The following is a 14646-nucleotide window of genomic DNA, read 5'->3' as shown; positions in this document are numbered from 1 at the left end:
TTTGCGATCGTAAAAAGCATGGTAAACATGGGATATAGTGGCTTAACCCCAGGTATCGAGTTCCACGTTGAGAAATTCATACATAGGCAAGCCCTCGGGTCTGGGCGTAGAGAGATGTGGAAGTTGGAGTTAATAAATCCTAACACTTTATTCCAAAAGCGCTGGATCCTAGTACAACTCCAGAGACAATGGTAGAAGGTGGCTCTGGCCCCTTTGCATTTAGGGCATTTATTAGAGTTGGAGGGGCTATCGGCATCTTGGTTGTAAGGTGGTAAGTATGCTCTATGTATAGTTTTGAGGTGGACCTCTTGAAGGTATGCAGAGTTCAATATTGATAAGGTGCGTTGATGGTGGCTAAGCAGTTGGTCGTAGGAGGTGATATTCGAGATCTCTGATTGCCATGCTGCAGCTAGTTTTGGTAGGTATGTTGTGGCTGGAATGTTCACTAGGTGAGTATATAGCTGTTTGATTTTGTAAGCTTTGGACTCCCATTGCTTTAAAATTTTTGCTAGTGGGGAGAGGTGAGTTGTGTGAGGGGGATTAAGGTTAAGTGATGTCAGGTAGTGTCTCACTTGAAGGTACATGAAGAAGTGAGAGGAGGGTAGAGAATATCTGTCTCTCAGCATTTCAAATTGCGTGATGTGTCCGCCTGGATCGAAAACCTGTGATGCAGAGCACAGCCCCCTCTCCCGCCATTGGAGGAATAAGATGTTGTGAAGAGATGGAGGGAAGGATGGGTTTCCCCAGAGAGGTATATATGTGGAAGCAGTATGGTTTAGTTTTAATTTCTTATGGATTTTCACCCAGCTAAGATAGGTGTCTCTGAATAGAGGGTGTTTCAAGATGGGGGGTGGAATCAGGGCCTTTTTTGTGTGTAGAAGAGCACCAGGAGAGAATGGGCTGAAGGCATTCGTGTCTAAGGCTAGGTCTGTGTAAGTGCTCTTGCCCAGTAGCCAGTCTGTGGCATATCGAAGGAAGATTGTAAGGGAATATGATGCAAAATCTGGGACTCCGAACCCTCCCTCTGACTTGTCCATCACCAGCTTCGCAAAAGCTATCTTGGGCTTCTTTCCTTGCCAGATAAAACGGGTCATAGCTCTGCGCAGCTTGATGATGTCCAGGTCCTTGAGGCCAATTGGAAGGGATTGCATGATATAAAAGATTTTCGGAAATATTACCGATTTAAGGACTGCAATCCGTTCCATCATAGATAGGGGAAGAGTGGCCCAGCCCTCTAGTTTGGTAAGGACAGTAGAGATAACTGTAGAAAAATTTAGCTCATATGTACTAGCATTATCTCGCGGGATACTGATTCCCAAGTATTTGAGGTGTGACTGAGTGATCGTGAAGGTAGTGGTCTGCGTGAGTGTGGAGAGCAAGGAGGGGGAAACATTTAAAGGAAGTAATTCTGATTTTTCAACATTAATCTTGTATCCCGCCGTTGTACCAAAATCTGAGATCAGGCGTAGGATTTCAGGGATAGATGAAAGTGGGTCAGATATAAATAAGAGCATGTCATCTGCAAATAAGGCGACCTTAAGTTCGGTTGTCCCAACAAAGATACCAGTGTAAGAGGTAGAGAGTCTAAGGGCAATGGCCAAGGGTTCCAAGGCAATGGCAAATAGAAGAGGGGATAAGGGGCAGCCCTGTCTTGTACCTTTTCCAATAGAAAAGGGGTTGGAGAGGAAGCCGTTGCAAGATATTTGGGTAGTTGGAGATGAATAAAGAGTTTTGATAGCTTGGATAAAGGGTTTTGGGTAGCCAAATCGGTGTAGGGTAGTATAGAGGTGTGGCCATTCGACTAGGTCGAAGGCTTTTTCCGCATCTAGGGATAGGATGGCAGAGCCTGTGTGAGATGAATCGGATTGGCAGGAGTGTAACGCTGCTATCACCTTTCTCACGTTGACCACTGAATGCCTGCCGACTATGAAGCCGGTCTGATCTGGATGGATGGTGTGGGGAAGCGTGAATTTTAGGCGGTCAGCTATAATTTTTGCAAAAAGCTTGTAGTCCAGGTTCAGCAGGGATATTGGGCGGTACGAGCCGGGGAGCGACAGGTCCCTTCCAGGCTTTGGGAGTAGTTTAAGGATGGCTGAGTTGAAATGTGGAGGGGGGGTCTTCCCTAGCAACAGGGAATTGAAAACCTCAACTAGGATAAAGTCAAATTTGTGGTGGAGCATTTTATAAAATTCCCCAGTATAGCCATCGGGGCCTGGGGCCTTATGAGGCTTCAATTGCCCAATTGCCAGGCGGACTTCAGTTAGAGTAATTGGGGATAGAAGTTGAGAAGCCAGTTCTTCCGACAGGGCAGGGTAAGGGAGAGCCTCCCAAAAGAAGGAGGAGGGCTGGTGTGTCCCTGAAGGGGGTGAAGAGTGGGTGGGCTCTGGAGGGTGAGTGGGGGTGTTGGGCTGGGGTGATGTTGTTTGTGAGGGAATGTTTGGACTGTTTGACGTATAAAGCTGTGAGTAGAATGTATGCATAATCTGAGCTATCTGTTTATTCGTGGATGTCAGGGTTCCTTGTGTGGTGCGAAGGGGATGTACGATCGCTGGTGAATGAGTACCTTTTAGTAAATTGGAGAGTAGGCGTCCAGTTTTGTTGCCAAACTTGTGGAATTTGTGATGGACTGAAAAAAGGTACCTGTCACCCATTTCCGATAGAAATTCATCAAAATGGACTTTGGATGTCAGATATGCCTGTTTTGTGGCTGGGGAGGGGGATGATTTATAGGTCTGAAAAGATTGGGATAAAGTGTCTTGAAGTGTCAGGTATTGAGCCGAATATTTCTTGTTGGAAGCTGCGGTGAAAGATAAAATTGCACCTCTGAGTACGGCTTTTGCCGACATCCAGAACAGGAATGGGTCGGAATTAATGTGTTCAGAGTTGTTGGTACAAAAGTCTTCCCAAGCAGCCTCCAAGAAGGATTTGAAAGTTAGAGATTTGCAGAACCTAGAGGGGAATTTCCACATTTTAGTTGTATCTCTGTCGTCGGGAAAATGGGCAGTAAAGGTGACCAAGGCGTGGTCAGAGAGGGAGATGGGGGCAATGGTGCATTGGGTAACTTGAGGAAAAAGAGTATGGGAAATAAAGAAGTAGTCAATGCGGGAGAGAGAGCCGTGCGCCGCTGAGAGACAGGTGTATTCCCTCTCTGTTGGGTTTAGAGCTCGCCAGAGATCTATAACCTGTAGGGTAGATGAGAAGAAGGGGATGCCTAGTTTGGGGAGTGTGGAGTGAGAGATCTTATGTGTTGAGGATTTGTCTAGGAGTGAGGAAGAGATCAGGTTAAAGTCCCCTCCGATGATGAGGTTATCTCCCATGTAGGGAGTCAGAAGGGCTATTAGCTGGCGGAGGTATGACTTGGAATAAGGGGGGGGAGCGTATATGTTAGCCAGAATAAATGTTTTACCCAGCAAGTCTACAGAAACTACTACGAATCTACCTGAGTCATCTGCAGTGGTGTTGTGTATTTCGAAGGGTAGAGATCTGCGTACCAGGATAGCTACACCACGTGCTCTGGAGTTGTAAGAGGAGGATGCCAATACAGACCAACCCAGCATTCCCAGTTTCAAGGTTTCAGACGGGGTTAGGTGGGTTTCCTGAAGGAATGCCACGTCCACGCCACTTTTCTGTAAGTAAATCAGGAGTTTCCTCCTTTTCGCTGGGGAGTTAATTCCTCCAACATTCCATGTGGCGTAGCGAAGATCAGGCATCCCCTCCGGAAACTGGGAGAAACAGGAAGAGTGTATCAAAACATTGGGGGTTTAGGGTAACAGCCTTCATCATGAGTACATTATGAGTTACTGCAACATCTAGCCAATTCACAGAGCTAAGAGTTGTGCTTGAGAGGAAAGGAGGGAAAGGAATGACAGCAAGAGTGCAGGTAGAGATAGAGGGAAGAGGGGGATGAACAGACCTAAGAGGGGGCAGCCAGAAGTTAGGATCTGGCGCCGCACTTCCGTAATAGCTAAGTAAAAACAGTGTAAAAAACAAGAAACACATCCGGCGGGGAGGGGTAGGTCCGTCCCTGCTCCCCAGTGTGCATCGAAATATAAGGGTGACCAGGAGGTCTCCGCAGTGTACTATAAAGCATGTAAATAAACATATCATATAACTTAATCTGCAAATGTGATAATCTGATTGTTATGATATGAGCTGAAGTGACTGCTTTTCCTTTAAATGGCCAAAGCATGACATAACGGGGTTAAGGCTTTGAAACGTTATTCTGTGGAATCTGTGATGTCGGCGTCTTTCGCTTGGGACAGCTCCTGGAGATATGCCATTGCATCCGGGGGGTTGGAAAAGTCCTTGAACGAGGTCCCATCGTAAATGCGGAGTCTAGCAGGGTATAACAGGCCAAATTTTCGTCCTTCTGCGACCAACCTCGAGCATACGGGTGAAAAGCCTTTTCTGGCTCGCGATAGCTCTGCAGAATAGTCCTGGAATATATGTAGTTTGTGTCCTTCCCATGACAGGGTTTTGGCCTTGCGAGAGGCTGACCAGATCTCCATCTTGTGTAAATAGTTTAGGCAGCGGAACAGTGTAACGCGGGGTCTCGGTCTGTTAGGGGTCGGTGTCGGACCCACCCTATGTACCCTCTCTATAACCATGTCCTGGCAAACTGACTCAATGCCTAGGAGCGAGGGGAGAGTGTTGCGGACAAAGTGGGCCAATGCAGGTCCCTTGATAGATTCGGGCAGACCAACCAGCCTAATGTTATTACGACGCGATCTGTTCTCAATGTCGTCGATCTTGTTCCATAGCTGGTAATTATCATTAGTGAGACGTTTTACTGTAAGTTGTAAACCCTCTACGTCATGGGAGACAGCAGTGACTTGCTGCTCTGTTTTGGAGACTCTGTGTGTGAGGTGCTGAAGTTGACTGGTGATGTCAGCCACAGCCTTAGTGAGAAGGGGTGTCATGGTGGCTGTAATGGCTGCCACTACGTCTGTGTAAGTCACAGGGGTCTCGTTGCCGGCACTTACTTGGCCCCCAGAAGCTGTTCCCTCGGCTGCAGTCTTTTTGTGGAGGGGGGGAGCGCTATCGATAGCGGAATCCGCCGTCATCGTTCCCGCAGCGCGCCGCTTCTCCTGGCGTGGAGGCTGCGACTGTTGCTGCTGCTGGTGGTCCGGCTGGGGGTGCGCCGTCAACGGGGCCAAAAACTTCTCCATTTGCAGGGGGATCGGTCACTGGGACACTGCTGGAGGCTCCGGGGTCGAAACGAGGCTTTAAAAGCCTTGTAAAAGGTATTTGTTGGGGAGCGGCGGACGGAGCTCAGGACGGAGCTCAGTTCTCCATGAGGCCGGAACCGGAAGTCTCCGTGATATTGCATGTTAAACATAAATATCCTAACTACAAGTATAAATTCCACTTCTCGCCTACCTCTTCCCTTTCTTCCCGTCCCCCCTCTTCCTCCTCACATCCAAGTCCATTGTGCCATCAATAGATACAGCATCCTATACCAATAACATATGTTTCTGTTAATATATAGTAAGTGAACAATATTCAATAGAGCAAAAAGTGTTACAATGTATTAGTTTACCTAAATAAACTCTGTGACTTTTAAACATACACCTTGTGTAGTCATCTAGTGAATCATATATAAAACAAACAAGGTTTGTGTGTGTGGGGGGGGGGGGAGAGATGGGCAAATTATACTGGGGAAGTACCTCAACCCCCAAAACCTGTTTTACACCCCATTTGGGATGTCCAGATGACGTAGAGGACCTGTCTTTGTTCCATGTCCTACGCTTTTAAGTCGCTTCCTATTCAGTTAGGATACAGTTTGTAAAATATACAATAACAATACTTAATCTCTGTGCAAATTCTCCTTTTCAAAATGTTTCCAATCCAAGCTACATGGGAAAATTCTGGCCTTGCCAGCCAGTACCATATATACACGTGATTCAATAAGACCATGCATTAGGTACATATTTCATCATTGTAAAAGCACTATGGACTCAATTATGGTAATCAATGTAAAAAAATCCACAAACAGAAAAAACAACAAGAACAAGAAACACAAGAAATGCCTAACATAAACAGTTTATTTTTGGTTAGTACCTCCTTTGCCTTTTCAGGTTATTACACAAACCATATATCTCTTCTTATGCCTGTCCCCTTTCATGGCTTTTATACATATTAGATGGACCTCCTGCTACATTTTTGGGAATTAAATAAGCATTTGCTGCTTCTGCTGTCTCAAATATTACTGTCTGATTATTCTCCATAATGCGGAGCATTTTTCACTTTCTATCAACAATTTACAAATGGGTAGGAATTCCTTGAACTTTTGTTGCAATGCTACTAAATAAACTTGAAAAACAAGAATGTTGACGCCTTCTACATTTAAGGAGGATACTTAATCACATATTCCCGAAACTTTGCTATTACTTGTTTTGGTCTACTATTGGTGCCTTCCCTCCCTGGACCCAAGCGATGAGCCTGTTCAATTTGTGGGTGTGCTACCACTGTTTGAAGATTTAATGTCTTGACTATTTTGGCAGTAATGTAACTTGGTAAGGCCGGGTCAGAGATATTAGCAGGAATACCTACAAACCGCAGATTGTTTCTGTGGCCCCTATTTTATAAGTTGTTCATTTTTTCAGGAAGGCACTGAATTTTAGAGTGGTCTTGCACCATATTATGAGCTTTTAGGGCATCATCCTCCAAGTCACTAACCCTTTGTTCAAGAGTCTCTATTCTGGTAGTGTTCTCTGCAATTTTGTCCAAAGCTACATCCAATGAGCTTGTATTGTGTCAAGTTTTTTGTCTATAGATGGTAAAAGGGTTGCCGCTAAATCACTTTCTTTAGGAAAGGTTATTCTCACTATACTTTCCTTTTTGGGGATGAGTAGGGGTACTGGCTGGTGTGTCATCATTATTTTGTTGCCGCACAAAAATTTTCACTTACTGGCCCTTTGTGGAGCCAGATAACATGTAGTAGCAAGAAACAATCTTAGTACCAGTTGCTTTAGATAAACTGTCCGCAGCAGGCTCTCCAATTTCCTGAACACAGAATGTCCTTCCCATAACATTAAAGCCAGGGTGATTTTTGTTAAACCATGTACACATGTAATTTCTCACTAATACCACCACCCTGAGAGAGCAATCCACTTCTAAAGGAGGCCTTTTATTAATCAAAACTCCTCAATCCTCCCCATCCCTGACCCCCCAATTCACCTTGCAAGTGCATCATGGTGAGATACAGCTAAGGATTTTTTCCTTTCCTATATTAGATGAGTTACACTCTCCGCCCTTTTTAATACTGGAATTTATATCATAGCAAACTATACTGTTTTAAAAACACCTATGAATCAACTGCCCACCTCAGACTAGCTTATTCCATATGCAAAAGGTGGCATTAACCAGGATTTATGGACTGAGGTAAACTTTTTTTTTTCTTCTAGCTGAAGACCCATTCATTTACAAGAAAGAGGTTTTGTTTAGGAAGTTAATCAGGCATCTCCCCATTAGATCTTTCATATAAATCAATTGGCAGAAAGCACAATTATGCCAAGGAGCATTGAGGAGTCTCTAATTCAGGAATTTAGGAAATTAATCTAGCATCTCCCCATTAGATCTTTCATATAAATAAATTGGCGGAAAGCACAATTATTCCAAGGATCATTGAGGAGTCTCATAATCACAATTTTGTTTTGTAAAAACAACCCCAGTACTCCCAATTTGCAAAATGGGGATTGCCTTTCCAATTAAGTTATATACTTAGATAACTTTATTTAACAGGGCGTTCCATACAGATGTGATAAGTAAAAAGAGTACACATTACCCTCCAAAGAGTGCAGGCTGTTTTCTCCACTATATCAAGGGGAATGTTCTCCTCCTACTGGTTAGCTTGTTGCTGGCTAAACCTATTATCAAATGCTCACAATCAGTGCCATCAGCAATGCTCCACCAGCCAACACTAGGTTTCCCTTGTCACTTGCCTCCTTTCCTCAGCTCCGGGGTACCTTGTCAACTTCACCCTTAGTGGCCAGCTCCACAATCAGGGGTAAGGCTCATTCTGGCATCGCTCACATCCACCCCTCTCCACATGACACTCTCCATTTAGCGGTCTGACCGTTTGTGCCCTCAGTGAGCACTGCAGTTCCTTGCAGCACCAACAGTCACTGCTTGCCCCTGCCTCTCCCCAGTAATGGTGTCACACAGCATGGCTTCTCTTAGTTGCTCTGTTGGACCCAATTATGTGGTATCACCCCTACTTGAGTTCCACTGGCCAGCCAAATAGTCCACCTCATAGCCATTTCTCAGAGCACCCAGGACGGTAATATTTAAATAATTAATCTTCATGGTATCGAAAGTGTGAGTAAATTTAAGTGTTGTGATTGTGATTCAAGTGATTAATAAAACTAGTGAGTGTGTCTAAATCTCTGTCCCAGGTTCACCCCAAAACCATCTGCCCAAACATGACATTCCTCAAAGAAGCCCATGCAGACATTGGCATAGCTAGGGGAGAACCTGTTCCCCATGGCTGTACCACATGTTTGTAAATAAAATTGTGCATCAAAAGAGAATAAATTGTTATCTTAAATAAAATAAATTGAGAGAAATAAAAAAAATAACAGAAATCCTCTCCTATTCCCAAATTCAGACCTTAAAAATTATTCACTACCATTAAACCAAATTCCTGCAGTAAATTATTATATAAGCATCACAAGTCAACAATGTATGTGAGTCTTTTCATACAGCAGAATCTAAAATTTGCAAGAAATGTGTTGTTGGCTATATCTGCAGTGTCTAGAAAATGTATTCTTTAGATGTGGATCCAATGAATCTCCCCTTCTCTAGACTTTATGGGGAAATTATTATTTTTAATGCGTATGGATTGGTTGGAGGCGTCTCTCCAAAAAGAGGGGAGCATGGCACAATTTTTTCACAGTTAGGCAAAGCTTTATCGATTCCCAACCGCCCTCTGTAAAAAGACAAATTCAAAGCTGTTTACTTTCAACACTCCGGTATTAAAATTGGATCTTCTTACAAGACTTTTTACAAGATCTAATTACTCAATAACATTTTATATTTTGTTCTTAATGTCTGGTTATCTCATTCCCCTATATTTAACTATTTTATATGTAACTGATATCAGTAGACCTGTATGTGCTATCATTTTCTTTGTAATTTATGTATTCACTACCATATTTATTGATATCCATCTTCTTATTTAACTAATAGATAATATTTCATGTATGTTCAAACTGTATAAACATTTTTCTTGTATGATCTATACGCCAATAAAATGAAAGTCATTTAAAAAAAAATCTCTGATGTAAGAAGGGAGAGATGTTACATAGCTCTGCAAATGAGTATTGACAAATGACCAATTATATAATTGTCTATGTGCCTCTAATAATTAATATGCAACATTTTGAATCCCTAAACCTTCATCCTTATCTGCTTGCTTCACAAAAACACTTTTGTCTTTAGTTAATGTAGTAAGTGCAAGTCTTTCAAACTTGGACAGGTGATCTTTAGGATGATTCTGGTCTAATCTTGTACACGGCTATTTAAAATCATTTACTGTAGTGGCATAAAAGCTTTCAATAATTGGACCCCTATGCTGATAAAGCTCTGATGTTTTTTTTTTTAAAAGACTTTACATCACCAGACTTTCAAATGTCATACACTTTAGTCTTTGTACTGGTGGTCTCTCCATTCCCACGTAGAAGTGACTCCAGGATTTGAAGTGACACATGATCTTCATTCAGAACAATGGGAGATCCTTCAGTATTATGATTTTGTTAACATTTCACACAAAACTACCTCTTGTGACTAAGTGCGTGTAAATTTAATGAGGTCAACAAACAAAGAGAAAAAATTGCGCTTTATTTTAAGAGCAAATTTTAACCCCCTAGCAAGAAGGGACTTCTCAGTTGGATTTAATACTTTATCAGAGAAATTGAAGATGGAAACTAATTGCATCTCACATTTCTTATTTGGTTTATTATTTCTCCTGCCCCTACATCCTCGTTTTTTCTTCTTTTGAATGTGTGATGAGACCTTAAACTCCATTTTGTGGTGTTGGAGTCATTAAGGTGGTCATTTGGATTACGCCCATACAAGTTTGTTCTCTCTTTAAGAGAGAATCTAGTAGAGGTAGTCTCTCTTACACTACAAATCTATTGGAGTGAACAAAATCCTGCCATGAGTCTCTCCTGTTAGTTCTATATATTTGTCTAAGTGTAAGTCTCTCCGAGACACAAACCATAGCATACTGATGTCTTGATGAGTCATATATACTATAGGTCTCCTTCCTCTAGGGTGTGATAAACAGGATAATGCCTATGAAATGATTACTCAGTCTGTCTCCCAGATATCTTGGGGGACCTAAAAGAATTATGAGGGTTTTCATGGTGATATGAGGGAATTCTATTCCATCTTTTGAAAGTGCGCACCTGATCTTTGGCATAATCCTCTCTGCCTCTGAAAAGTTTCTTATCCTTTAACTGGATGACAGACTTCTCAAAATCTTCAATTTTGTTCAATTTGAGATCTCTATTTTCATAATCCTGATGTTTAGAATAAGGCAAAAGAGATTGTTGTGTTTTTCAGTTTCCTTTTGTAGAATATTTTCTACAGTATATTTAATTAAAAAAAACACCTGAAGGTTTTGCAACATTGGTAGAATTTTGCATCCCAGTCAGCTGTAAATGATGGGTCATCTTTAAGAGAATATGATAACAATTCTGAGACCTCTGTGGACTATGTATTATTGTAATGTGACTTTATCCCATCAGTGTCTTGTTTATGACAATATAGGTCTGCTAATTTATTGAAAAGTTTAAGCATATTAGTTAGAGTATCTTCCATTTCTTCAGGGTTATCATGTGTGTCTTCTTTTAGGTACATAAGTCTCCATTCAAGATGTTCATATAAAATTTCAATGACGCCATTGCAGAAATTAGTAAAATAAAAAATGAAAAAGGAAAAATATATGAATAGCTTCACTAAAACTCATATGCAACAAGGGAAGCCTCAAAACCAATGTGAGAAAGAGTACCAGGTGCTTGTGAGTAAAGTCAAACTCACAAATAAATCTGGGTGCTGCTCACCCAGTCAAGAAATGGCTAACCAGGTACATAACTGTGTGCCCCCACATAAGGGAGATACGGTCATGAGGTTGACAATACTTAGGTCGACAGTCATTAGGTCGACCACTATTGATCAACATGCATTAGGTCGACATGGTCACTAGGTCGACATCTACTAGGTCAACATGGAAAAGGGTTGACATGAGTTTTTCAAATTTTTTTCATTTTTTGAACTTTTTCATACTTTACGATCCACGTGGACTATGATTGGGAATAGTAACCAGCATGGCGAGCAAAGCGACAAGACAGGCACTACTTGGACCTCTGATATGGCCACAAACACCTCTCGGAACTCTAGTAAGACAGGCACCCGTGGCAAGATGGGAAACACCTATGGAAACTTTTGCAAAGCAGTGGGTGGAGCTTCACTCAAAACTGTCAAAACTGAAAGTGGATAAATCAGTGGGGCCAAATGGGATACATCCAATGATACTTAAAGAGTTTAAAGGGGTGCTGCTAACACCGTTAATAGAAATATTCAACCAGTCACTAGCTACAGGAGTAATTCCAGATGACTAGAAAAGAGCAAACGTAATACCACTGCACAAAAGTGGAAGCAAGGAAGATTCAAGCAACTACTGGCCAGTGAGCATTACATGAGTAGTAGGGAAATTAAGGGAAACACTCTTAAAAGAAAGAGTTGTAAATTATCTCAAATCCAGCAATTTACAGGCTCCCAGACAGCATGGATATATTGGGGGAAGATCGTGTCAAACAAACCTTACTGACTTTTTTGACTGGGTGACTAAAATAATAGATAAAGTCGGGGGGCATAGATATAGCTTATCTAGACTTTAGTAAGGCTTTTGACACTGTCCAAAAGCACAGACTGCTAAATAAACTAAAAAACATGGAATTGGATACTAAAATGGTTGAATGGATAAGATCTTGTTTGTAAGATAGAGAGTTGTAGTAAATGGAGTGCATTCACAGGAGGGAATGTTACCAGTGAAGTACCCCAGGGATCTGTATGTGGCCCAGTGCTTTTTAATTTCTTTATTGGTGACATTGCAAATGGTATTTAATGGGAAGTATGCCTTTTTGCAAATGACAGAAAGGTAAGCAACAGGGTAGACACACCAGGAGGGGTAAAAGAAATGATTGATACTCTAGGTAGACTAGATGAATGGTCAAAAGCGAGTGCCTGCATTTAAAATAATCATGTTGGGATATTTAAAATCTCTCATATACCCTACAACATAAAAACAAAATGCTACTAATATTCTAAAACTCTTACAATGTCTTATTCATATTTGTAATGTACACCTTGTTTACACTAACCTTTACAACAATTACATTTGAAAATCAAGAACAATTAATATATGAAAAACAAAACCACAGACACAAAACACATTTTCTACATACTTATGGCAGGATGTAATGTAATGGTTTTGCCTTGTAATTGACTGACCCTTTAAAAAAACATCCAAGATCAGCCGACAACCCGCACCTCCAGCGATCTCTGACTGCATTACATCCAGCCAATGATATTATGACCCAATATAAACACATACAACAGCATAGAAATATTTGGTATCTCTGTAAAATATATATAAATTATATAAAAAGTGTATTTCCTGTACTAAATTGAGTTGGAAAGTTCCACAGTGATCATAAAAAGTGCAATTTTATTCCCTTAACTTGTTTTTCTGTATACACATGTGTGCTTCTTCATCTTGTGTTTTTTCACCTACCATGTGCATACACATCGCAGCATAGAATACCCGGAGCCTGCTGCGACTATTTGTGGCATGTGTATGCACCATGCATTCCTATGGAAGCAGGTGCGCATGCACGTGCCCATGAATAGTCTCGGACACACATAAGATGAGCTTAAACACACTTGTATGTTTAAATATACAGATGGAGCCACGCTAACCATGGCTCCTTCTGTGTCGGAGTGCATCGGCCTAGGCATGCCCATCGCAGCATCTGGGATGCGCATGCATGTGAGACGCGCACGTGCCCCATTCACTGCAATGGGAACGTCTCTGTGCACTCCCATATCGTGGCTAGGCATCGGATCACCTAGTCACGCAGGGAGTGCATGTTTGCGATGGAGCCGCATCAGATGAGCACAGCTCCATCTGTATCCAAGCATAGTGGCAAACGTAGGATTTCTAGAGGGGGGTTTCCAAATGCCAGTCCACAGTCTCTCACTCTGTGTAACGTTGGAGCAAGTGCTGAAGTCTGGGGGAGCGGTAAAACAACCTACTAATGACCCTGGACATTAATGTAAACATTGATCTTTTATTACACTGGATACTGTATGGAATACAGTATTAATATTTAACACTATAGATGGTCTATAGTATAGGCTGTATAAAACAAAGTGGTCATTAAAAGGTTAAACATACCCATGGGTGGATTGGTACGCCGGATGCCGGATCACTTCTCCCTTGGCTGGCTCTGATGTACCAACCTTCCCTCCCCTCTCGGTGTCCTGGGCTGGCCGCCGGGCTGCATGAAAGCCAGCGCTAGCTTAGTGTATTACACTGGCCCCTCCGGCTGTAGTAAAGATGGGGCAGAGCCATCCGGAGTTAAGAGCCGTATGGCTGGTTCCCCATACCACCCACCATGATCAGATGCCGCTGGTTACCGCAAGTTGTGCTGGACACCCGCTGCTATACAGGATAAGCTAGCGGTGTGCCTGGCTCTGAATAGCAAAACAGCAGTCACTGGCAGCCTCCTAGAGAGCCGACTCACTCCTACACATAGCCTTATGAGCCGCAGGACTGGATGCTGTGGGGAGACAGCAGCTTCCACTTTCAAGGACTTTCAGGTTAGTGCTTAATCATGGATTGATAGGGCCAGCATGGGTTGGGGCACAGTAATATGGTGACTGGCAGACCCTGTGCATGACCCTCTGTCACCCTTGTGCATGAACCACTGCCACCCCGTGTACATTTGTCCCACTGTGTGCATGACCCACTGCCACCCCATGTACATATGTCCCACTGTCTCCTCACATACAAATGTCCCACTGTCTCCCCGCGTACGTGTGTCCCACTGTCTCCCCGCGTACGTGTGTCCCACTGTCTCCCCGCGTACGTGTGTCTCACTGTCTCCCCGCGTACGTGTGCCCCACTATCTCCCCGCATACATGTGCCCCACTGTCTCCCCGCATACATGTGCCCCACTGTCTCCCCGTGTACGTATGCCCCACTGTCTCCCTGCGTACGTGTGTCCCACTGTCTCCCCACCTACGTGTGTCCCACTGTCTACCCGCGTACGTGTGTCCCACTGCCACCCATGGCATATAGGGTAAGGTATGGGGCAGAGTGATTGGTCCTCAGACATTGGTTTCAGTGCCTCTCTGCATCCTCCTGTAAACACAGACTTATATATATATATATATATATTGCATAGGCTTGCCATAAAATCCCTTGAATCTGGGACACCTATTATTTACACTAGAAATCAGTAATTTAGTCCACACCCTTAGGCTCCACCCCTCAACAGACCCCACCCCCATTAGGGCTGCTTCCAGAGATTTCCCGGGCTGGTTTTCCTACCCAATCCGCCCCTGAACATACCATAG

This window comes from Pseudophryne corroboree, chromosome 10, assembly GCF_028390025.1.
Source record: "Pseudophryne corroboree isolate aPseCor3 chromosome 10, aPseCor3.hap2, whole genome shotgun sequence".
Lineage (NCBI taxonomy): Eukaryota > Metazoa > Chordata > Amphibia > Anura > Myobatrachidae > Pseudophryne > Pseudophryne corroboree.
This window is presented reverse-complemented; position numbering follows the sequence as displayed.